Here is a 24,590-nt window from a genome sequence, read left to right as displayed (position 1 = left end):
TAATAATGAGATATAGCAACCTCTGACTTTAAATGGATAATACCAATACTTAAGATTCCTTAAGATACTAACAATCAACATTCTAAAAAAATATTCATATTCTCTTACTTTTACTAAATTATGTAGTAGTAACATATAGTAAATTATCAAATATGAATAACCATATAATTAAAAAATCCTGATATTTCTCTAGTCAAATCAAATCTAGTCCTCAAACGCCAAAGTCAAAAGGTGACTTTTCACCTATTTATCTGCCATGCCTAATAGAAAAACTTCAAGTCTCAATTATATATTTTCAAAATTTTCTGCATCAAAATAGATACCAGACTCCAAAATTTCTTGGTTTTTGCTTTAATTGACTTCTGGACAGAGTTTTTAATGTGTACATCAGTGCAACATTTGGAAGATCTAGTTGATATGGTCATATTTTAGTAATAATCTCTCTCTTCTCCAGTTTTGTTTCTCCTGGAGATAACATAATTAGGCAAAAAAACAAAACAACAAAGTAAATAATGTGTAAAAGATCCACAACATTTTCAAGATTCATTGTATATTTGCTCTGTAGGGAACTGAGGAATGAATATTTTGATGAGGTCAGCCACATTCGTCACTTACCCCCTGCTTTCTTGCATATCCATCTGAATTGTTGCAAGTTTTTGAGGTTCCCGAACCTCCTCATATTCCTATTTAATTTCAAAATAGCATTTAAAAGGTACAATTTTAAAAGGTTCCATAAATGTACCTGCACAGTTAGAAAGTAACATATTCCTGTTGTCAAACCTATCTGACAACATTCATCCTCAGGAAGGAAAGCAAAGGCATAAAATAATGAACTATCACACAATAACAAACCCACTGTTTTCTAGGAATAATTCTCTTAGACAACCTGATGGTTGCCGAAGCTGATCTCTTGAATCCTATTATTAAAAGTTCCAGTGCAAATATTTACTTAGTTCATGATTAAGATAAGGTTAGATATATATTATGATAGGAGTCCTTATTTCACTGTAACAAAAGAAGTTATTTCAATATTGTGATATATTGTGGTTCCAATGAAAAAAGGAAGTGAAAGGTATTCAGGTATGTTGAATCCCTCAGAGCCGCTGTATTCTGAGAGGATGATCAGCGAATGGAAGAGAAAGTGAGACAGATGGTTCTAAAAAACAGAAAACTGCTCTATCATGATCCATGCATTGGAGTGGAAAGGTTATGCCAGGTTCCTTTGCAATAAATGATTTAATATGTGGCTGCTACACTGCCATTCAACAGGCCATAAGAACAGAAAAACAACAATATAATGTGAAGGAAGTCTCAACAGCCTTGATGTTACGCTAAACTAAATACTGCTGGCACTTTTTGGGGAGGGAAAAATAGCCACTGGGACAGCTAACTTTGTTGCCATAGTTAAATCATAATTAAAGTGGGGAAAGGGTTAACTTTTACAATTCCTTATTTTAAATAAACAAGTTGCTTTTTTTTTAACCTTACATTTTTAACTAAGGGTGCTGTCATTTCCCCGATCACATCAAGGAAACTTTGAAACTTCAGCTATTTCATGGATTGGAGAATTCTACTAATTCTAGAGATGTTCAGAGAAAGAAAGATGGCCAGGACCTTTGGCATTGGCCACATCCCCCTTCTGCTGTCAGTCTTCAATTCGGAAAGCAAACGGTCAGTCCCCTGGAGTGCAGAATCTGAGGCATATCAGTCTTCCAAAGAGAGCAGAATCCTTCTGAACATTGCCACTAAAAAGTGTGGCAAAGGGAACATTATTGAATAAACAAAGTTTAAAGGTATTTAATTAATTTCACTTAAATTCAAATACCCATTCAATCAAGAGAAATGGAATAGTTGAATCGGACTCCTCCAACTTTTGCCCTGGCTTTGCCTGCTTTGGGACGTACGACTCCCTTCATGGCACTCAAAAAACCAACAGTAGCCCTCATCTCAGGTATTGCCCACTTCTGAGCTACTCCATGCCATAGAAGCAGCACAGCCTCAACAACAGGCAGAAATCATTGTACTTAAGCAAGAGTTTATGGGTCTTAAAAGCTGCTGTGGGCCAACAACTGAAATTAAAAGCGTTTTTTTTTCTCCCCCATTGAGCAGTGTGGCAAATTAGACGCTGTCTTCTTTTATCTTTTCAGCACCTACAAGGGACAAAGTCTATCCTATACTTCACTGATTCAAGGACATGTGAGCTGCTGCTCAACAGAAGAAAATTACTGGGCATGGTTTTCCAACCTCTTAATTTTCTCAACCACAAATTTAAAAGAACCAGTAATTGAATCATTCCTACAAACAGTCTGGTCTGTGATCATCTCCTGAGATTTCTGTATAAACTGGCCATCAGAAGCCTCCTCTTGGTGCATTTCATTCCTCGGTCCTCATTTTATCTAGTAAGTTGAGCTGTTCTGGAGTTCAGCTCTCATCCTTCTTACCCAGCCTAGCAAACAGGCACACTGCCAAGGGTAATGGGCACTATGGGGAGGGAGGGAGCAACCAGTTGGAGAAGACTGCGGTAGAGAGAAAAGAAAGTTCTGCCTTCTTGACTTCCTCATTCATGCAATGCAGGCGCTCAAGCAGTATTTCCACAGCAGATAGAAGAGTTTGTGCATGTACACTCCTGTATATCACAATTACAAAGACAATTTGAAATGGGTCATTATTTATCTAGCTTGCTTTAATCCAACACAAATGCCTACATGGAAGAAACAAAAGCACTGTGAGTACAGTTAGTCCTCGAGTTACGGCCACAATTGAGCCCAAAATTTATGTTGCTAAGTGAGACATTTGTTAAGTGAGTTCTGCCCCGTGTTAAGACTTTTCTTGGCCCAGTTGTTAAGTGAATCCCTGCAGTTGTTTAATTAGTTAATGCGGTTGTTAAGTGAATCTGGCTTCCCCACTGACTTTCCTTGTCAGATGGTCATAAAAGGGGATCCCAGAGACATTGCAACCATCATAAATATGAGTCGGTTGCCAAGCGTCTGAATTTTGAGCATGTGACCCTGGGGATGCTTCAATGGGCGTAAGTGTGAAAAACGGTCATAAGTCCCTCTTTTTCAGTGCCATTGTAACCTTGAATGGTCACTAAACAAACTGTTGTAAGTCGAGGTCTAACTGAGCAGCAGATGAAGGAAAATGGGACAAAGCCACACATTCCTGGGATTTTTTTCCCCTTTCCAAACTATCTTCAGCCAGAAGAGGGAATTTCTCCTGGTAGCAACATAGTTCTGTATTTTTTGTTCCTTTTGAGGGATGCTTTGGGGAAGGAGATGGGAAGAGATACATGTGCGAAATCTTATTTCTAAGTATTTTAACAGAGCACAAGAGCCTTCGTTGCCCATTTTCAAGGCATCTGTCCTTCTCTCCAGATGTAATATTTTAGCATCTCAAGGGCCAAGAGCTTGTCCCTCCAACTGTCCCCACTGAATGTAAGCTTTCTGCATTTTTTTCCTTTCTGTAATACTTGCAAATCTTCCATGATAGTTTCCCCAAATATTCCTCTCCTCTCTCTCTCCCCCTCCCTCCCTCCCTCCCCCCCTTTCTCTCCCTCTCTGTCTCTCTCTGTCTCTCTCCCTCCCTCCCTCCCTCCCTCCCTCCCTCCCTCCCTCCCTGCGGCTGTGTGTGGGTGTATTTGGAAATGAGATCTTTCCAGCTGAACTGCAAAATGAAATGCAGAGATCACAACTCTTTCAATAGCTACATCACACTTACCAACATCCAGCTTGTCCCTGATGTATAAAATATCACTAATGCAAAACTAAGTCAAAATATAGAAAAGAAAAGGGGGGGGGGAACCAAAATCCTGGGAAACAAAAAAGAAGGGATTTGGAGGTGGGAGAGGTGTTTTTTTTGTTTGTTTGTTTTAAATAATGAATGGAAAGCCGCAAAGAGTAGAAAACTGCATGGGGGAAGTAGAGATTTGTGTCATTTCAAAAAAAGTGCTTTGGTACAAAAATGGAAATACAGCTACTGTATTTCATGTGAGTCCCTCTTCTCCCCTCCCCCAATTTGCTATGCAGATTCTGTGAACTGAAGGGCTGTTAGAATGAACTGCATGGACCACTGGAATTGTTTTATTTTATTTATTTATTTATTTATTTATTTATTTATTTATTTATTTATTTATTTATTTATTTATTTATTTTATTACATTTATATACCGCCCTTTCCCGAAGGACTTAGGGCGGTTTACAGGGTGATTAAAAAACCAAGATACAGAAGTTAAAAACAAATTTAAAAAAAAATTATATTTGTCCCTGCATAAATAAAACCCCAGTTAAAATAAGATTAATGCTCAGCCTGGGCCAGAGAGCTCGAAGAGCCAGGTCTTCAGGCCCCGGCAGAATGAACGGAGGTCGGGGGCGGTCCTCAGCTCCACTGGCAGCTGGTTCCAAAGGGCAGGCGCCCCCACTGAGAAGGCCCTATCCCTGGGTGTTACCCGCCGGCAATCTCTTACCGGTGGCACCCTGAGAAGACCCTCCCTGTGGGAGCGCACTGGACGAAGGGAACTTGATGCGGGCAGCAGGTGTTCCCTCAGATATCCCGGACCCAAGCCATGTAGGGCTTTATAGGTCATCACCAGCACCTTGAATCATGAAACATTTATGTATGTATTTGTGTGTGTATGAAAGGCGGAGGGGCAGGGAGAAAGTCAATCTTGAAACTAAAGCTCTATCAAGAATGTAAGATGGATTAACCCTTCTAAAGCCTAATGTCTGGCCAACTTTATTCTCATCACAAATAGAATATTCCCAAGCACAGCTGACCGGCTAGATAAGCTGTTCTAGAAGAATGACAAGAGGGTCTGTACGGGTAGTCCTCGACTTAACAACAGTTTGCTTAGTGGCCATTCAAACAGCACCGGAAAAAGTGACTTATGACCATTTTTCACACTTAAGACAGTTGTAGCATCCCCATGGTCATGTGACGCTTGACAACCGAGTCACATTTATGACGGTTACAGCATCCCGGGGTCATGTGATCACCTTTTGCGACCTTCTGACAAACAAAGTCAGTGGGGAAACCAGATTCACTTAACAATCGTGTTACTAATTTAACAACTGCAGTGGTTCACTTAACAACTGTGGCAAGAAAAGTTTCAAAATGGGGCAAAACTCACTGAACACATTTCTCACTTAGCAACATAAATTTTGGGCTCAGTTGAGGTCATAGGTCGAGGGCTACCTATACAATTTATAGCCTCCAACTCATTAAGCAAAATTTGAAGCTAAGGCAATGATGTATCCATACTCAGCCCAGATTTTACTCAAACATAAGCAGCCTGTTAACAACTTAGTGAGCTTATATAGAGTGGTCCAAATGCACCCAATATTACTCTAGCATAAAAACACATCTTTTTACCAGTCAATTTTCATACTTTTTGCTTCTTGTTTAAAAAGAAGAAGAAAAAGCATCCTGTGTTTGTCATCAAACATCTGATAGCTGGCAATTTCACTAAAGGCAAGGTTTTGCAGAAAGACACATAGAGCATCCATAGAGGGAAGAAGGAGTTCTGTCATATTAGTGTGGCACAACACAACACAAAACAATCCTGTTCTAATTAAGTGGATTTTCCTTTGGCCTTTTCTTCTTAGCTGCCACCAAGCAGCATATTGTTCTGAGCTCCTTTTTGTTGTGCCTATTCAGCCATTTTCTTACTGTAAGCTCAAGGGACACCAATAGTCCAGATATATAAAGAATGGTGGCTTGAAATGATTAGAAACCAAGACACTAAAGCAAGCCAACCAATTTCATCTGAGCATGCTGAATTTGAATAAGGATCTTCCTTTGTTTCTGAAAGTCTGATATTGGAATAACCCACTAATTCTCCACCAGGGTAGCAGAGGGAGAAAGATGAATGAGCCCTATGGAAAACTTCTCATCTTATCAAATGAAATGGCAAGCAGTTTCTATTCTTTGCATTTATGCATCCACAGATAGGAGCTTATTAGATGTTGCCTAGCAGGGCCTCATCTTCCCTAGGACCTGATCTGTAGGAACAGTATATATTATAATATGAAAAGCTATATGATTAAGAAACAGTGTTATTCCATTGCTCTTTCTTTTTTGCTGAAAGCAAGAAAAATGTAGCACAAGCCCTCTCAGAATCTCAAGGAATGTCATGCCTATCTCCTGCTTTAGTTTCCTTCCTACTTTAGCTTGGGGGAGGGGTGTCTCTGCTGAAACATATAACAACCTTTTTTTCTTCCACCATATAAAAAAAACAACCCTAACCCTTTATTGTAGAAAGGTAGAAGGTAGAACGAACATCAAGCAGGACTATGACAGATGAGTTTTCCAACTCTATAAACTGTACCCGCAAAACTCTTATTGGTCCCTCAAGGAAAGACCTTTGCAATCTCCTTTGCAAATGAACGACAGCCACAGATTTATTTACTTATTGCACTATAAAATGTTCATCTGTAAAAAAAAAAAAGTCATCGTGAGCTGTGAGTGAACGCAACTTGTGCCAGACAATCCAAACCAGAATTGCTAAGAAGCCCAAGTGCATCTTCACAGAGACAGAAACACAAGTGCATTCGGTTCTTTGCCTTTCGCAACCACGCTCACAAGTGTGGTGCCATTCCATGACATGGCTGACTGGAAGAAGTAAGACCCTTTTTACAATATTTATCCTACTGTAGTATCTTTTCCAAAAGAATGCAAGATAAGGCAGCTTCCATGAAGGAGCATAGATGGAGAGATTAAGGCAGTGGTGGCGAACCTATGGCACGGGTGCCAGAGGTGGCACTCAGAGCCCTCCTTGTGGGCACCCACGTCATGCCTCGGAGGTGGCAACTGTCCCTCTTCAACCAGCCGCCCCCCACGGGTGTCCCTCCCCACAAGCGACATTGTCTCTAAAAGGTTCGCCATCACTGGATTGAGGCTTTATATTGTCTGCATTGTTCTTCAGTTGACATTGTAGAGGAGCACCTAGCAGACTGAGTCAGAGCATTTATTCCCTCAGAGCCCAAGCCACAGGACTGGATCAAGCCCCTGAGACCCCCTGCAGGGCCTCAGCTGTGGTGTACAGATAATTTTGCCTTTTTTCTATAAGAATGAATGAATGAATCTTTATTGTCAAAGTACAACCATGTATACATTGAGATTGGCTGAGCCTCCCTTTGTGCCCCCACCCCCAACTTACAGTGACACAAACCCTCCATCTTATTACACCATGTGAATTAATTGCACAATGCACCTGCCTCGCAAGTCAATCATGCATAAAAGTTTATAAAATTATTTCCCATTCAAAAGCCTAATAGCCCATGGATAAAAGCTATTCTTCAGCCTGTTGGTGCAGCTGGCTATACTCCTATATCTCCTACCCGATGGTAGGAGAGTAAAGAGATACCATCCAGGGTGTGAGTCATCCCTGAGAATTTTCCTCACTCTTCCAAGGCAGCGAGCCCTGGCGATGTTATCCAGTGGTGTCAGGGGACAGCCCACAATGTCTTGTGCTGTGCTCACCACTCTCTGTAATGCCTTCCTATCCGTAGCTGTCAGACCAGCATGTTGTTGTTGCTGTTAGCTGCGAAGTCGTGTCCGACCCATCACGACCCTATGGATAACGTTCCTCCAGGCCTTCCTGTCCTCTACCATCTTCTGGAGTCCATTTAAGCTCACACCTACTGCTTCAGTGACTCCATCCAGCCACCTCATTCTCTGTCGTCCCCTTCTTCTATTGCCCTCAATCTTTCCCAGCATTAGGCTCTTCTCCAGTGAGTCCTTCCTTCTCATTAGGTGGCCAAAGTATTTGAGTTTTAGATTCAGGATCTGGCCTTCTAAAGAGCAGTCAGGGTTGATCTCCTCTAGAACTGACCAGTTTGATCACCTTGCAGTCCAAGGGACGCGCAGGAGTCTTCTCCAGCACCACAGTTCAAAGGCCTCAATTCTTTGGTGCTCAGCCTTTTTTATGGTCCAACTTTCACTGCCATACATTGAAACTGGGAAGACCATAGCCTTGACTATACGCACCAGCATACCAAACCACAATACCATACGAGAGGACGCTCTCTATAGTAGACTAGTAAAAGAGGATCATAAGCCGTTGTTCTACCCTGTTCTTCTGCAAGACCCTGAGAAAGTGAAGTCTCTGTTGGGCCTTTCTGGCCACCTGGGTTGTATTAACTTTCCAGGTCAGATCTTCGCAGAGGTAGACTCCCAGAAAATTAAAGGAGGAAACTCTCTCCACACAGTCCTCCCCGATGTAAAGTGGGGCAGGTTCCTCCTTTTTCCTCCGGAAGTCTAGCACCATCTCTTTTGTCTTGCTGATGTTCAGGTGCAAGTTGTTGTTACAACACCATATGGATAGTTTTTGTACCTCCGCCCTGTATGCTGTCTCATCCCCACCTGTAATAAGACTCACCACGGTAGTATCATCACTTAATTATCGCAGTAGATGGGTCGGATGATACACAGTCATATGTATACAAAGAAAGAACAAACACACCTTCCATAAATTCTCCTGCAGATGGACATAAAGATCTCCAACTGGTGCTGGCAGTTGACGAGCCAGGGCTTTTGTAAGTCGCAAATAGCCACAAGCTTGTGAGCCTTTCTATCTCCTTCAGGAGGGAAATCAACGTAAAGGCCGATAAACCTCACATTTTCAATGTTTCCATCCTACACTCCAGCAACATCTAAGCAGCATCTTCTTTGTAGGGCATATAATTGTAATCTGAATTGCAGTTTAGCACCAGAATGCTAATTTTGCTCCAACAGCATCAGCCAAGAGAAAGGAAAAATGAAAGTAATTCTTGCTAAGGAGGGATTCTGTTTAGTCCTATTTGTCAAGAGCTGCCATCTATTTTCAAAAGGGCCAGAACAAAACATTGTATTCACTCCCATTTCTGCCGCCTTCTAGAATGTACATGCCTTTCCATTGCCTTTTGATCTCATTAAAGCAAAAGTAAAAACATGAAATACTGCATGCATGTTGCAATCCTGCTGAATTTCCACAAGGCTGATGAGGTGCCTACGTTTCATACCATCTGGCAGCTTTGTAAGGCATAATTTTCTTCTAACTCCCAACTGAATGATTGGCATTAAGAAATGCCCAACAGAAGGACTAACTAATTACATATGTTATTGTACTTGTGTAGCAGACAAACAGCCTGTGTTCCTTCCTTACTTTGTTACAAAATGCAAGAGCTTTTGAATCTCATGGAATTTTGCAAAATATAGTTGGGGGAAAGAATGGAAATTGAGTATCTAATATAAAAATATTGTTTATATTTATATTTATAGTCAAACAAACAGATATAAAATAAAAATGAATAATTCACCAGACATGAAGAAAAAAAAGGGGAGGGAGCCCTAACAGAGAAAAATGCCCCAAATACTTATGATAATTTGTTATAAAGTTTATACAGACTTTCTAAGTCTGGTGCATTGGACACGAATTCCCACAATTCCCAAGCATATATATTGCCAAAAAATTCTGGGAATTGCAATCCCCACTCCATCTGGAGGAAAATTAATTTATTCAGATTACCTATATGGATAGCACTGTTATATTTTCATTTAGAAGGTCCACATTTGGGAAGAATTATTTCAAAGTAAGTATGCCAGACAGCAGTACCTGAGAACCACTGATTTCAAAATTACTGCTGTATTTTAAGCAAATTATCTATGTGGAAAGGCTTCTAAATCACTTTTATATTATTAATTTCTTCAGAACCATAACAATTAGAGACTAGGTGTTTTATCAGTTTGGCTTTACACATGTGAAACACTGTTTTGTTTGCAGGGCAAATACATCCATTCATTTAGGGGAATTACCACCAGAAGTCTAGTTAACTAGTTATTAGTTTATTAGTTAATTACTTATTAGTTAAAATTGAGGTCTTCCTGACTCTAGAATCCATGGGTTTTTAAAACTGTTATAATATACAAAAAATACAAAAAGAAAATGGGTTTAAAAAATTAAAAAGAACTATATACACATCCACACCATACATACCCACACCCATGTACATATATACATGTGTGTAAAAATATTTGTTTTTAAACAAAGCTTTAAAACTTTCCACAAAGAATAATATTACCGTATATACTTGAGTATAAGCCGACTCGAGTATAAGCCGAGACCCCCAATTTCACCCCCAAAAACTGGAAAAAGTTATTGACTCGAGTATAAGCCGATCCGCCGTTCTGCAAGCCTCCGCTGCCGGCGGAGGCTGGATCCGCGTTCTGCAAGCCTCTGCCGCCAGCAGAGGCTCGATCCGCCATTTTGCAAGCCTGAATACACAGGAATACCCTGTGTGGCCGCGGCTCTCGGGGAAACCCTGGCTGTCCGCTTCCTCGCTCCACGCTGCCATTCGGGGCCCGCACGTTCCCCGGGCAAATCGCGGCGCCCAGCAGGCGAGGAAACACGCCCACTCCAGTCGCCCCCCCTTCCCTTAGGAGACGTGAAGCAAGTGACCGCCCAGAGCTTACCAAGGACTTGCGCGCGGCCGAGGCTTCGGTGCTTCCAGGATCGCGCACACCTCTCCCAAGCCGCCGCCATCCGGAGACCTGCCGAAGTTTGGGGAGGTTTGGGGAGGTGCGCGCGCACCTCCCCAAACCTCCCCAAACGTCGGCAGGTCTCCGGACCTCCGCGCCCTGCCTGCCTGCTTCTTTCCGCTGCGGAAAGAAGCAGGCAGGCAGGGCGCGGCGGTCCGGAGACCTGCCGACGTTTGGGGAGATTTGGGCACCTCCCCAAACCTCCCCAAACGTCGGCAGGTCTCCGGACCTCCGCGCCCTGCCTGCCTGCTTCTTTCGGCTGCGGAAAGAAGCAGGCAGGCAGGGCGCGGAGGTCCGGAGACCTGCTGACATTTGGGGAGGTTTGGGCACCTCCCCAAACCTCCCCAAACTTCGGCAGGTCTCCGGACGGCGGTGGCTTGGGAGAGGTGCGCGCGATCCCGGAAGCACCGAAGCCTCGGCCGCGCACAAGTCCTCGGTAAGTTTTTTTGTTGACTGGAGTATAAGCCGAAGTGGAATTTTTCAGCCCAAAAAGTGGGCTGAAAAATTCGGCTTATACTCAAGTATATACGGTAATCAGTTTATGTATTACTGCTACGAAGAAACAGTTTCTGAATAGGTATTTTTTGGTATATAACTTCAAATCACATTCATGTTTTAAGCTAAAATATTCTTCTCAAAATCAAATTTACTAACTTTCATATATTAAATCAAAATTGAACAGTAGAGAAACCCAAACCTAAACCCATATAGTAAGCATTCTTTCTATTTTCTATTTTTCAGCATGATGAGAAATGCCTTTTCTTCAATTAGACTCAATTTAATATAATCAGAAATGGAACAACTTCAGTTCATTTTAATTACGATTATGTCTATTTTTATTATACTATCACTGTTGTGGTATTTTCTTCGTTATATTTCATAATGATATTAAAGATCATTAAAAATATTCTTAAGAACTTTAATTGATTTGCTAATACAGCCTATTCTAGTTCTTGCAGTGATATCCATCTTGAAAGTGCTCTTTAATTTATAATAAAAAACAATCTTTAGATCCAGAATAATTCCAAAGATATTTTCATGGAATATACTGCCATTCTGCAGACAATTCAAATATCTCTTGCAGTAACTCCAATGCTTTATAGACTTGATTGGCAATAAACTGGTTTAAAGAATTCTTGAATTGTTGTTGAAAAAAAAAGTTACCTGCTATTTTCAATCCCACAGGATTATCTCACAGTGTAAGTTTTTCATGTGAATAAGAATTAAAATGTATTTCTGTCCCAACATCTTCCAAGAGAATTGTGATGGAAAGAGGAAAAAAGGTTCTATCATAATATCAAAAGTATTTATATAATAATTTTAAAAATTGGATGAGGTTCTTGGATGAGAAGTAAAATGCAGCATATTCCCGTAAATGACAGCTGTCACAGGCCGCTCCACGTGGCCGCACTGACAGCTGTCAAAAGAATCGCGCACGCGCAGTCACGCTCCACGGACTGTCAAATCCACTCCACGCAGCCGTTTGACAGCTGTCAAACGCCGCACATGCGCTCTGCCCGCGAGCTGTCAAAACAAAGCCGCGGGCTGTCAAAATGGCGGCAGCCGCTAAACTGTCAAACTGGCGCATGCGCCTGAGCCGCGTATATCTGACAGGCGCTAGCTGTCAAAACACCGGCTGCTTGGGGCAGCCAACTGACAGGATTTCCCCAGCCAACGCGCTTGCGCTATCACTGGGGAAATGTCAAAGCTGCCAGCTGACTATTGGCACAGGGTCCCTCGGCGGGAAAACACCCGCCCCTGATTTGCTGTCCCGTTTGACAGCTGCCTATAAAAGGCTGTTGTACTGCTCTGTTTTTGTCCGGGCTATGTTAAATAAACGGTTGAACTGAAGACGCGTCTCCCTCGTCCTTGCCGTCGCTAATTCATAAAACACCTTCAAAGAGAAAAAAAAAGTTCAGTTGCCTCGTGAAAAAGCACCTTTGGGACAACCATCATCTGGATGACTGAGAATCTCCATAAACATTTAGTGCCCATCATTGGTTTTGGATGATCATCAGGTTACAAATGAAATTTAAAATGTATGTTTAGTGATCAAACTGAAAATCAGGAAAGTAAAAATCCCCTCCATATAGAAATCATAATTAAGACAAATATATGGGTTTAGCCTTTTCCAAGAAAGCTGTTAATAACATATCACTCTGCCTGAAATATCTTAGATATTGACATAAGAATTCTTTAGTATGCATATATAGTATCTGGTAGTAATACTCATTCTTACAGTATTTATCTTTCCCCATAAATTTGGGGGGGATTTTAAATCATTATTTATATCAAACCAAGATAAACAATCTGAAATATTTGCATCAACAAATTTTTTTTCTTGAGATAATAATTTCAAGACCTCTAGGTTTTACAGTTCATAAATGTGTTAGATCCCATACAAAGTTTATGAGATTTATTCCATGTATGTATTCATTTATTTAAATGATTTATATGGCTGCTCATTTGACAACAGTGCCTCTGGTCAGACTGTAGAATTAAAATAACATTTAAACACTAAGACATGATATCTAAGGTTAAAACAATAAACTCAAATAGTAAAAGCAGCATTCCCAGAAGCGCTCAATTAAACATTCTAGTTCACAGACCCGGAAAAAACATTCAGGTGTTCAGACCCTTATGAAAGGCCACATGGGTTAGGATCATCGGAGCCGTGATCGCACAGTGGTTAGAATGCAATATTGCAGGCGAATGCTGACTGCCAGCAGTTCGATCCTGATTGGCTCAAGGTTAACTCAGCCTTCCATCTTTCCAGGGTAGGTAAAATGAGGACCCAGATTGTTGGGGGCAATATGCTGACTCTGTAAGTCTATTTCAGTATAAATTGTCTTACATAGCCTTTATGTTTTTTATTTTTCCATGAAACATTTGCAAAATACAAAGTACCCCGAATATCTTAAAATTACTCCATTGAATTTGAAAATTATCCTTTTTTTAGAAAATTAATATATTTTGCCTATTTTATATAAAAGCAATCCCTTAATAAAGTGGCATTAAACCCAGCTTTTTTAAAAAATAGTATGTTTTTCTTTTAATACTTGTTAATATTATTGGTGCCTGATCAGAAGCTGTGATACAATCTATATTAATTTCACCAATCCAATCTACATGTGACTGAGATACTAAAAATAATCAAGTCAGGAACAAGTCTGGTGTGTAATTTTAAAAAATGTTTATTCTTTTCTGAAGGATTTAAAAGTTATTGACTTTGGCCATTTTAAGCTACAATTTACAGCATTTTGTCCGTAGGAGAATTAAATTCAGCTGAAATAGTATTACTATTTAACAAATGATTTATAACTTGATAAAATATAAGGCCATATTTATCTAATCCACAGCTTTAAAAAGGCATTTAAAATGTTTATTTTAAACTTCTGAATTGCCCTTAGTTGGGCCACAGTAATTAACAAATGCAATTTTGAAAATGTTTAATTGCCAATCTAAAAAAATATTGTCTTGAATCACTTCTTTTTCCATTACAAATTTTGCACGTTTATGTATCAAACTTCCTACATACACAGCAGATTTTAAATTCCATCAAATATTTAATCTGCTAATTCATTAATTCATGGGAAAATCTGATATGGTTGCCAAGAGTCAACAACTTGATGGCATATTCACCATCCAGGGGACTGCCTTCCCGGAACCCCTTGTGACTATGCTCCTTCAATACTCCAGCACAGTACTGCACGCCCTCAGAGGTTCCCCCCTCTCCTGGGTGCGACCCACCTGCACTACACCCAATCTCGATGACGGGCCCGACCACTGGGCCTCTGAGAGATGGCCGGGCAGGGTCAGGGGCCTCCAGCATAAGCCCAACAAGAGGCCCCTGATTAAGTTCTTAGTTAAGTTTTTTGTGGGGTTAGGGAGGGGGGTGGGAGAAGATTATGGTTGCTCGGGAAAGGCACGCCTTCCAGCCACCATAACGCAGGCCAGGCCTACGACCATTCGCGACGGTGTAAAACGAGGACCAGTTGCCGATAATACCCAGTGGCGTATGGACAAACAGCCCATTCCCAGGATGGTGGGGAACGGCAGAAGGTGCACAAACAGAGGGCCGTATCGTCACCGGGAGTGTCATCTCCGCTCTGTACAAGCGGTGAGACGCTCCGACCCTCTGTACTTCCCCGGAGGACCTGGGAGCGAAGGCGTGCAGCCTCCTATGCTAAGGCTGGTCTACCTGAATGCCAGGTCCGTAGCTAACAAAGCTCACCTCGTTCGTGACCTAGTGGAGAGCGAGCATGCGGACCTGGCTTGCATCACGGAAACCTGGCTGGGCCCAGAGGGTGGTGTCCCCCTGGTTGACCTCTGCCCGCCAGGTTTCCAGGTGCTGCACCAGCCTCGGACTCATGGGAGGGGCGGGGGAGTGGCAGTTATCATCAGGGAGTCCCTTAGCCCGCGAGAGACCACCGTCCCTCAGATGGTCGGGTGTGAGTCTCTCCTACTGAGATACGGCCCGGGGGCGCAGTTGGGCCTGCTGCTGGCGTACCTACCAACTAATCGTGCAGCGGCGGCCCTGCCCGAGCTACTCGATGTCCTCTCAGGGTTGGTGGTTGAATTCCCAAAACTCATGGTCTTGGGCGACTTTAACCTACCGTCCCTGGGAGGATCGTCCGAACTGGCTCGGGAGTTCATGGCTTCCATGACGGCCATGGACCTGTCGCAAATAATTTCTGGACCGACTCATGAGAGAGGCCACACCCCAGACTTGGTGTTCTTGTCTGGACGGTGGCGTGATGATATCGGTGGGGGTGCCACGACTGTTACGCCCCTGTCATGGACCGATCACCACCTCCTGCGGCTAGACTTCCCCTTTGCCACCCCCCACCGTGGGTGCACGGTGCCAGCCAGATGGTACCACCCTAGGCGCCTAATGGACCCTGATAGGTTCCAGGCAGCGCTTGGGGACGCACATGCACTCCCTGCTCACAGCTCGGCGGATGCCTTAGTGGAAGCCTGGGAAAAGGCAGCCACGGAGGCTCTGGACCGAGTTGTACCCTTGCGGCCTCTGACCCGGCGCAGATCCCAGCGAGCCCCATGGTTCACCGCGGAGCTCCGGGAGATGAAGCACTGGAGACGGGGCCTAGAGAGCCGTTGGAGATCCAGTCGATCCGAATCCGACCGATTGCGATTAAGAATCCTCACCAGGTCTTATCTCGCTGCGATAAGGGTGGCAAAATCCAACTACTTTTCCACCCTCATCGCGTCCGCAGATAATCGCCCGGCTGCCTTGTTCAGGGTGACTCGCTCCCTACTGAACCAAGAGGTGAGGGAGGAACCCTTGCAGGGTCGAGCCGACGAATTCGGTCAATATCTGCTGGATAAAATTGCTCGGATTCGAACCGGCCTGGACTCCAACTGGGCTGAGCTGGAAGAACAAGACATGGACAGTCTTGTCGACGTCATCTGGGAGGAATTTGATCCTGTGACTCCTAAGGAAGTGGACAGGATTATGAGGAGGTTGAGCTCCTCCACATGCTTACTGGACCCGTGCCCTTCCTGGCTGGCTTATGCAGCTCGAGAGGGGACACGAGGCTGGTTCCTGGTGGTCATCTCTGCTTCTCTGAGTGAGGGTCACTTCCCCACCGCCTTGAAGGAGGCGGTGGTGAGACCTCTCCTCAAGAAGCCCACCTTGGACCCATCCTCTTTGAATAACTTTCGTCCAGTCTCCAATCTTCGCTTCCTTGCGAAGGTTGTTGAGAGCGTGGTGGCGCACCAACTTCCTCAGATCCTGGATGAAGCGGTTTATCTAGACCCGAACCAATCGGGCTTCAGGCCGGGCTACAGCACGGAGACGGCATTGGTCGCTCTGATGAATGATCTCTGGAGAGCCCGGGACAGGGGCCATTCCTCTGTCCTAGTCTTATTAGACCTCTCGGCGGCTTTCGATACCATCGACCATGGTATCTTGCTGCGACGCCTCAGGGGACTGGGAGTGGGAGGCACGATTCTGCGTTGGTTCTCCTCCTTTCTCCAGGGTCGCTCGCAGTCGGTGCTGGCAGGGGGACAGAGGTCGACCCCGAGGCCTCTCGCTTGCGGAGTCCCCCAGGGGTCGGTACTCTCGCCTCTCCTGTTCAACATCTACATGAAACCGCTGGGTGAGATCATTAGCAGCTTTGGAGTAGGGTACCATCAGTATGCTGATGACACCCAGCTTTTCATCTCAACTCCAAACAACATCAGTGATGCCCTCGACGTAATGTCCCGCTGCCTGAAAGCGGTCCGGGAATGGATGGGGAGGAACAGGCTTCAACTGAACCCGGACAAGACTGAATGGCTGTACGTACCGGCAAGCCAGGATACTCAGAACATCCCATCCCTTAACATCGGGGACAAGTTACTACCCCCTGTTGATAGGGCCCGCAACCTGGGTGTCCTCCTAGACTCGCAGCTCTCCCTGGAAGATCACATAGGAGCTGTGACCAAGGGGGCCTTCTCCCGGGTTCGACTAGTTCGCCAACTACGGCCTTATCTGGACCTGGATGCCTTACGTACAGTCACCCATGCCCTTGTGACCTCTCGCCTAGACTACTGTAACGCTCTCTACATGGGGCTGCCCTTGAGATCCACTCGGAAGCTTCAACTGGTGCAAAGTGCAGTGGCACGGACACTCTTGGGAGCCTCCCGATACTCCCATATCACACCTCTCCTCCGTGCGCTGCACTGGCTTCCGGTTGCCTTCCGTGTGAAGTTCAAGGTGCTAACAATGACATACAGAGCCCTACATGGCATGGGTCCGGACTACCTACGGGAGCACCTTCTGCCAATGTCAGCACCCCACCGTCCTGTGCGCTCCCACAGAGAGGGCCTCCTCAGGGTGCCACCGCTCAAGGAATGTCGGCTGGTGGCCCCCAGGGGGAGGGCATTCTCAGTGGGTGTGCCAGCCCTCTGGAACTGCTTGCCAACCGAAATCCGGATGGCCCCTGACCTCCGCACCTTCCGGCGCGACTTAAAAACTTACCTGTTCCAGCAGTCCGGCCTGGCCTGATAGCTCTAATTGGGGTCCCAGTTTGTTTTTACTATTGTTTTTCACTATTGTTCAATCTGTATATCTACCTTACTCTGTACACCGCCCCGAGTCCCTCGGGAGAAGGGCGGTTTATAAAAATAAATAAATAAATAAATAAATAAATAAATAAATAAATAAATATGATCATCAATCAACCAATTAATCTCTGCAAAATCTTGAAACGATATCTAAGGCCTATTAAATTCCAGGAAAAACAAAACAAAAGATGATATGGGTGAATTAATTACATACAGAAAAAACAGTATTTCTAGAAGTCAAGGAGGGGGGGAGAAAATACTATTTTGATTTGAGAGAAAACTTTTTTTTAAGTATGAAAAAGCACCTAGAATAAAATGGGGAAAAAATTAGCAATACAACTTATTTATTTCCCATCTTTATTTTTTATAAATAACTCAAAGCAGCAAACATACCTAATACTTCTTCCTCCTCCTATTTTTCCAACAGCAGGGGTCTTCAAACGTGGCCATTTTATGACTTTTGGACTTCAACTCCCAAAATTCCTCAGTCAGTTTGCCTGGCTGAGGAATTCTGGGAGTTGAAGTCCACAAGTCATAAAAGGGACAAGTTTGAAGACCCCTGCCGTACAGCAACAACCCTGTGAAGTAGATAGAGCGGAGAGAAAGGAACTGGCCAAAAGTCACTCAGTTGGCTTTCATGCCTAAGGCGGGAATAGACTTCAAAGCTTCCTGGTGTCTACCTACCCTGGTGCCTTAATGACTAGATCAAATAGTTTTAAAAACTAAAGGAAGCAAATTAGAGTATTGGCATTTAGAGTATAGTTTTTAAAGGGAAAAAGAGTTGACCAAAGAACTGTAATCAGAAATACATAAAAATATATATGTTTATAAATATTACATACCAGAATATAACAAAAGGGGAGTTGGCAACTAAATATTTTACTCATGTTTTTAGTAATTTTTCTTCTTTCTTCTTTTTTGTTTTTAATGGTACTGATATTACTGATATTGTCTTTGCATCAATTATTTTTCCTTTCCTTTTCTTTGCTTGTTCTTTAAAAAAAAGATTAAAAATTATTAAACTGTGGGAAGTCAGCCACCTAAAGAAAGAAATATTAAAAGGGCAGAAAAATATATTTCTTCAAAGGATCTTAAAGAGGCAGTGTTCCAATATCTCAGGGGCTGCCACAAAGAAGAGGGAGTCAAGCTATTCTCCAAAGCGCCCAAAGGCAGGACAAGAAGCAATGGATGGAAACTAACCAAAGAGAGAAGCAATCTAGAACTAAAGAGAAACTTCCTGACAGTTAGAACAATTAATCAGTGGAACAACCTTCCTCCAGAAGCTGTGAATGCTCCAACACTGGAAGTTTTTAAGAAGAGACTGGACAGCCATTTGTTTGAAATGGTATAGGGTTTCCTGCCTGAGCAAGGGGTTGGACTAGATGACCTCCAAGATCCCTTCCAACTTTACTATTATGAATTATGAAAAGAATGCCCAGTTTTCTTAACAGCCCCAAGTCTCCCTCCCCCAAGCAGAAACCAGCTCTGTGGAAATGCAGATGTAATAATCCATTCAGGAAGGTTTGGAGCCCTCCAGCTAGAGGCTTAGGAAGACAAAGACACCTAAAATCTACATACCCCACCCAAAGTCTAAAACAGGACATAATAGGTTTAACTCACAGATGCCAAAGGGCACAACCAGACTCAGGTCAGAATACATGACCCAGGAAATACAAAGCCTCAAACAGGAACAGGAAACAACTCCAAACAAAAGCTCCAGAGGGTATAAAAACCCACTCCCCACATGGCTCTTTCTTCCAGAGCCATCTTTCTGTCTGGCTCTCCTTTTCAATAAACTACAACCTTTTTTCTAAAGCAGTTGCCATGTTGTTTATCCCCAGCTTGGACTGAACCATGATGAAGACTTTTCCTTCAACAAAACCATAAAAAACAAAACTAAACTCACACTTAACATAAAGATTTAAAACAGTAGCTGCAGCAACAATTCTGCCCCCCCCCAAAAAAAACCCCTCTAATTCTGGAAATGATGCACTGAAAATATAGCACAGTATAGGAATTCCTTCCGAGGCAAAGTGACTTATGTTCTCCTTACATTTTAAAACAATATTATTAAAAATCAAAATCTTCTGTCTTTTCTTCAAATTATTCCAAATCTGCAGTACCTGGATCAAAATATTCTTAACAGAGAAATTAGATAAATAAACAAGGGATAAAACAAGAAAACTCTAGAAAAATCAAGATGTATAAATATCCTTTTGTTTTGTAGCCAAACAAATTTTGTTCAGCAGCTTGTGGTCTAGAGCCCTTTATAGAGACATACTTGGAAAAAACTCTAATCTCTTTATTCCACTACAAATATCCTGCTTGCTGAGATAAATGTTGGATATGATCCTGTGTGGTAGATTGCAAAAATGTAGCTACAGATATTATGGGGCTTCTGTAGTGAATGAAAATGAAAATCTTCAGGAAAAAAATATTTGCAGCCTGTATTTTGGTTGCAGGGGAAAAAAATCTCACATACACATTTTTCTATAAAGATGGCTATAGGCTGATCCACGATGTAAGAAATGTTTAAAAATTGTAAATTATCTCTATAAAGTAGAACTTATCAACTGCCCAGTTCATCTTGAATGTCTTTATTTCAACATAGTTTCAGCATCTATGACATGCTGCTTTCCACATTCTCAAGTTGGGTGAATTTATTTGAGTCAGTCAATAAGATTTCCACTTACTGGTTCAGCAATAAAGCAATCAAAAGATGACCGGGCAGTCCCTTAAACTGTGAAGGAGTGAGGTAATAAATTCAGCACATTATCATTACTAACCAGAAGTCTGGATTTCATGTTGTCCAAAGCCCAAATTTCTAGATTTGCAACTGATCAATATGCAGTCTGAGCCTCAGTAAGAAATTTAATATTAATTTAATTCTATTCCTACTTACCTGTCCATATAGGCATTAACCTAACTACTATAATTCAGCCAATAGTAGTTATTAACTCCAAGATTTCTTTCTTCTCTAGGTAGAATCAAGGTATTGCAAACATCCAGAGCAAAATACTGTCCTTTACCTTCCACTTCCTGCCAGGACTAATTATGATCCCATTATTGACTATAAGACTGCTAGTTTGGTTTGTGCTACTGTATGTTTTTATATCTTACAAACATCATTTGAAAGATCGAAAGATGAAAAATACACGATAGGATCACTCTAAATCTAGTGTCAAGAAATTACCTTTAGTATAGTAGTATCATCGGTTATTCTCAAGAAAGCATCCAAGCATCCATGCATTTGCTTCCACGTTTTAGCCCACATTTTAGATGTTAAACCAAAAAGCAACATGTTGGTTCAACTGAGTCAAAAAGAAAAGTGGGGCTTGTGTGTAAGGGTCTACCCTAGGGTGCCAACTAGTGGCAAATATGGTGGGAAAATTAGAGCAACATGAAACATCCTGGGTCAGAATCAGAACTCCATGTTTTTTAAGTGTTCCATTTAAAAAGAACAAAAAGAACAAAGCTCAGTTCCTGACTGGACATGGACTCTTTAACTCTCAAGACCTACTGAAGGAGACAGCCCCACATATTAGAAGAATGCTAAATGGAAAACATAATGTGAATGTGTCTTTTGACACGGCCTGCAATTTTCAGGCCTACCAACTGACTTGCTCTAATTTTGGGTGACAGCAGTGACCTTTACTATGCCATTCCAGCTGTCTTTTTTTTCTAAGCCTCTTTAAATTATTGGTTTACAAACTGTAAGATTGGGTTTACAATGCATACTGTGCTAAAATTCACCCAAATACATTCTGGCTTGGTGCATTGTATATGCTCAGCAAGAGTATAAAATGTGCCCCATGTAGATAAGCTTGAGTGAAGTTTTTCACTTCAAATTTATATTTTGTTCGTACTTCACATCCTCTCTTCCCAGCAGATCCATAAAAGCAGGCAAACCCCACAGGGGAATTCCAAGGAGCAAAGTTTTAACTCCTCACCTAAACCTCTTCTAGAATTTCACACTAGTTTGCATCCGTACCTTTGGCCAAAACAAGCTTGATCTTGACTGAGGCCTCCAAGTGCCTTAACAAAATTTGTAGTAAGGAAAAGAAAATATAGTCATCATCATTCATTATATTCCAATCTAAATATTTTGGGACTCCCATTTTCCTTGACAGCAATCTGAATGCCACCGTCAATGCTCTTCTCATGCAATATAAAGAGTGACTTGTAATTAAATCACTCATATGAATGACACACATTATTTTTGTATAATATAAATTCTTTGATAAAGATTCTTCCTCATCAAAACAGCAGTAATATATCCAGAAGTCTTTAGAAACAGATTCTGCAAAGCAGAGTGACAGCATCCAGCTGACCAAAGGAACTATTTTTTTCCTGACAGGAAATAATGTGAGGATTGCTAAATATCATTCTGAAAGGAAACTTAAAAGACAGACTCAGGATGCAGGTGATACAGCTTCTGGTTATGTGACAAAGATCTCCATTAATCAGGGGCTGGTATGTTTTTTCTAGAAAGTATGTTACTGAGATGCAGGCCAAACCTTTTCTAACTGAATAAATTAGGGTTCCACTTGTACATGTTGGCAACATCACAAAGAAATTTTGACATGTGGGCTCTCTATTCACCTACAGTACTGTTCTCTTTTGTTAACATTGTCTTAACACTCGGGCTTGAAAATCCATTTTGTTCTGGAAAAAGCAGCAGAGCCTAAGATCTGGGAGACTGCTGGGAATCAGCATAATGCCCTGGAAGAATGCAAAAGGGCCAGAATGTAAGAGCCTCTGTGTTTCCTCCACTGATTGGAATGAAGCAATTAAAAACACTTGAATACTTCCTCCCTTTGCATTTTCTCACTGCCTATTGGCCCATCCAGAAATGTGGCCCAATAATTCCATCTCCAAAATAGGTCAGATAACAAAAAACACATCTTTGAAAACATATCAGAGTGACGTGTATGTGCTACCCTGTGCGTGCATATAACCTGCCACCACATGTCTTCCACGGCATGACTTTCCTATCAGCCAGTCAGTCTGATTTAGCTAAATAAATTTCTCCGTTCCAATGATATAAACTATGGTAAATTCTATCCCAAGTCCAATACAGCCTTAAAATCAACATCCTGGTTTGTACATTGGGTTAAGCCAGAAGTATTCAGCCAAAGCTTTTTCAATAAATGGCAATGGACAATAGTCGGGCTAAAAGCTAAAGGGTAAATAAGAATAAGCCAAAACTAAATAAACCATATTAAAGTTTTTTTTTTTTTGCTTTGGGTGATTTCCAATGGCTGGATTCACATATCACACAAAGCAATTACTTATTTATAAAGAGAGAAGAGTTTTAGGGACAAAGCAACAGCTGATAGAAAAGTTACACTGTTTGCATGTGTGTGTTTTTACAAACACCTCCCAATAGGAGATTTGCCAGCCACACAAAGAGTCTAAATATACAGTTTCAAATTAGCCCAAAATGCTTTATTGGGCTATTTCCTTGTTATAACTTTTTTTTCTGCATCCACAAATGCATTCTACTGTTTGAAATTAAGAAGCCCACAGTTCTCTTTTTTGTCTTGCAAAATTTACTTCTTTTTGTTTGGATACTGGCCCATGCATACCCATTAAGAAAATAAGGACATTCCTGCTTTACTCTGTTTAAAGGTTAAAACAAGGCTTGGCATTATTTCCAGGGATTGATGCCCCATTATCCAATGCTGTTGGTTGCCCCAAAGACCCCAAAGATGTTTTTGAAAAATTAAATAAACAATATTTTTGCAAGAAACCTTAGGAGATTTCCACAAGTTCACAGAAGAATACCAAACCTCACAAGAATTCAGTAACCTTACTTGAAATATAATTTCTTATACCAGAACATGGAAAGCATACAATCTCAAAATAGTCTACCCATATAAGAAGGAAGGAAGGAAGGAAGGAAGGAAGGAAGGAAGGAAGGAAGGAAGGAAGGAAGGAAGGAAGGAAGGAAGGCTGGCTTCTATGTGTGCCACAGTGCATTTAAGGTAATCTGATACTGACTCTTCAGTGGGCTATGTTGGTCAACCCTGCCTGGATAGCCTGATAACTTGGTTCTTACAATAGAAAGCTCTCCCAGTGGACTCTATAAATCTATAAGCAAACTGACTCATGTCAGACTGTGCCTCTAAGCACAATGCTTGCAGGCACCTATCATGGCTTGACTGCTGTTGGTGAGTGGGGACTTGAGACTAAATGTTACCATATAGAACACTCCAGTTTAGTTCCAGCCAAGCAGGCAGGCTTTCTTAATTTCTTTTCCCATGGTCCTTTTAACAAGCCATGGAAGATGCTTCATTCCTATGTTGTTCTTCTTTGAGATGTGTTTTCACCTTTGGAAGCCTTGGGATCCTTCATGCCAAACCCTCTAAGGCCTCCTTGGTCTACATGGATGGTATGTTTTTAATTATATACAGAATTTAACTCCTCAAGCATCAGCAAGAGATGCAGTGGAAGTGAGAAATTGCCCATGTTTCATAGCTTGTATTTCCCCAGCATGGTCTTCAAAGGATCAAGCTTATTCCTGAAAATCCCCAAAGGTTCCCATCATTGCTTTAATCCTTTTTAAAACTATTCAAGGGATGTTGTCATGTTGTGGAGCTGTTGAAAGAAACAAAGCGCAATATCAGAATATTATTCAACTTTGCCTTTCCAGCTGCTAGAATATATACCTTGAACTAGATTCATTTCTCCTTTAGGTCTGAATTTTGGAAATTGTGCACTGCCTTCTGAAAAATATGCAAAATACTACAATACACAGATATAAAAATGGTGTTTGGGTCTAACCATTCCCTGTTTGACTTCATGAAAAGTAAAAACTCCATTGAGTCAAGCTTGGGTCCAGCCATTTACTGAGTAGCATCTCTTATTACTGGTGGTAACATTTTGCAAGTGGCTGAATGTTGGCATTGCCCTTCTCAAGGATGTTTTTTCAACTTCATAGTCTTGCCTGGAGCCATGTGGTTGGTTGGTACACTATGTACTTAATGGAATTCAAAAATTCAAACCCA

At 42.0% G+C, this 24,590-nt stretch overlaps 1 protein-coding gene across 1 annotated transcript in view; it reads right to left on the bottom strand.

Annotated features, from left to right (window-relative positions):
* The window catches only part of CACNA1G (calcium voltage-gated channel subunit alpha1 G), a gene marked incomplete at its 5' end in the record, with an annotated part of 425,627 nt that overhangs the window by 375,914 nt on the left and 25,123 nt on the right, over positions 1–24,590 (bottom strand). The window lies entirely within an intron of this gene.

Source organism: Vipera ursinii, assembly GCF_947247035.1.
Source record: "Vipera ursinii genome assembly, chromosome: 2".
In the NCBI taxonomy this organism is placed as follows: domain Eukaryota; kingdom Metazoa; phylum Chordata; class Lepidosauria; order Squamata; family Viperidae; genus Vipera; species Vipera ursinii.
The sequence above is the reverse complement of the archived record's forward strand: the minus strand, read 5'-3'. Positions and strand labels throughout refer to the sequence as shown.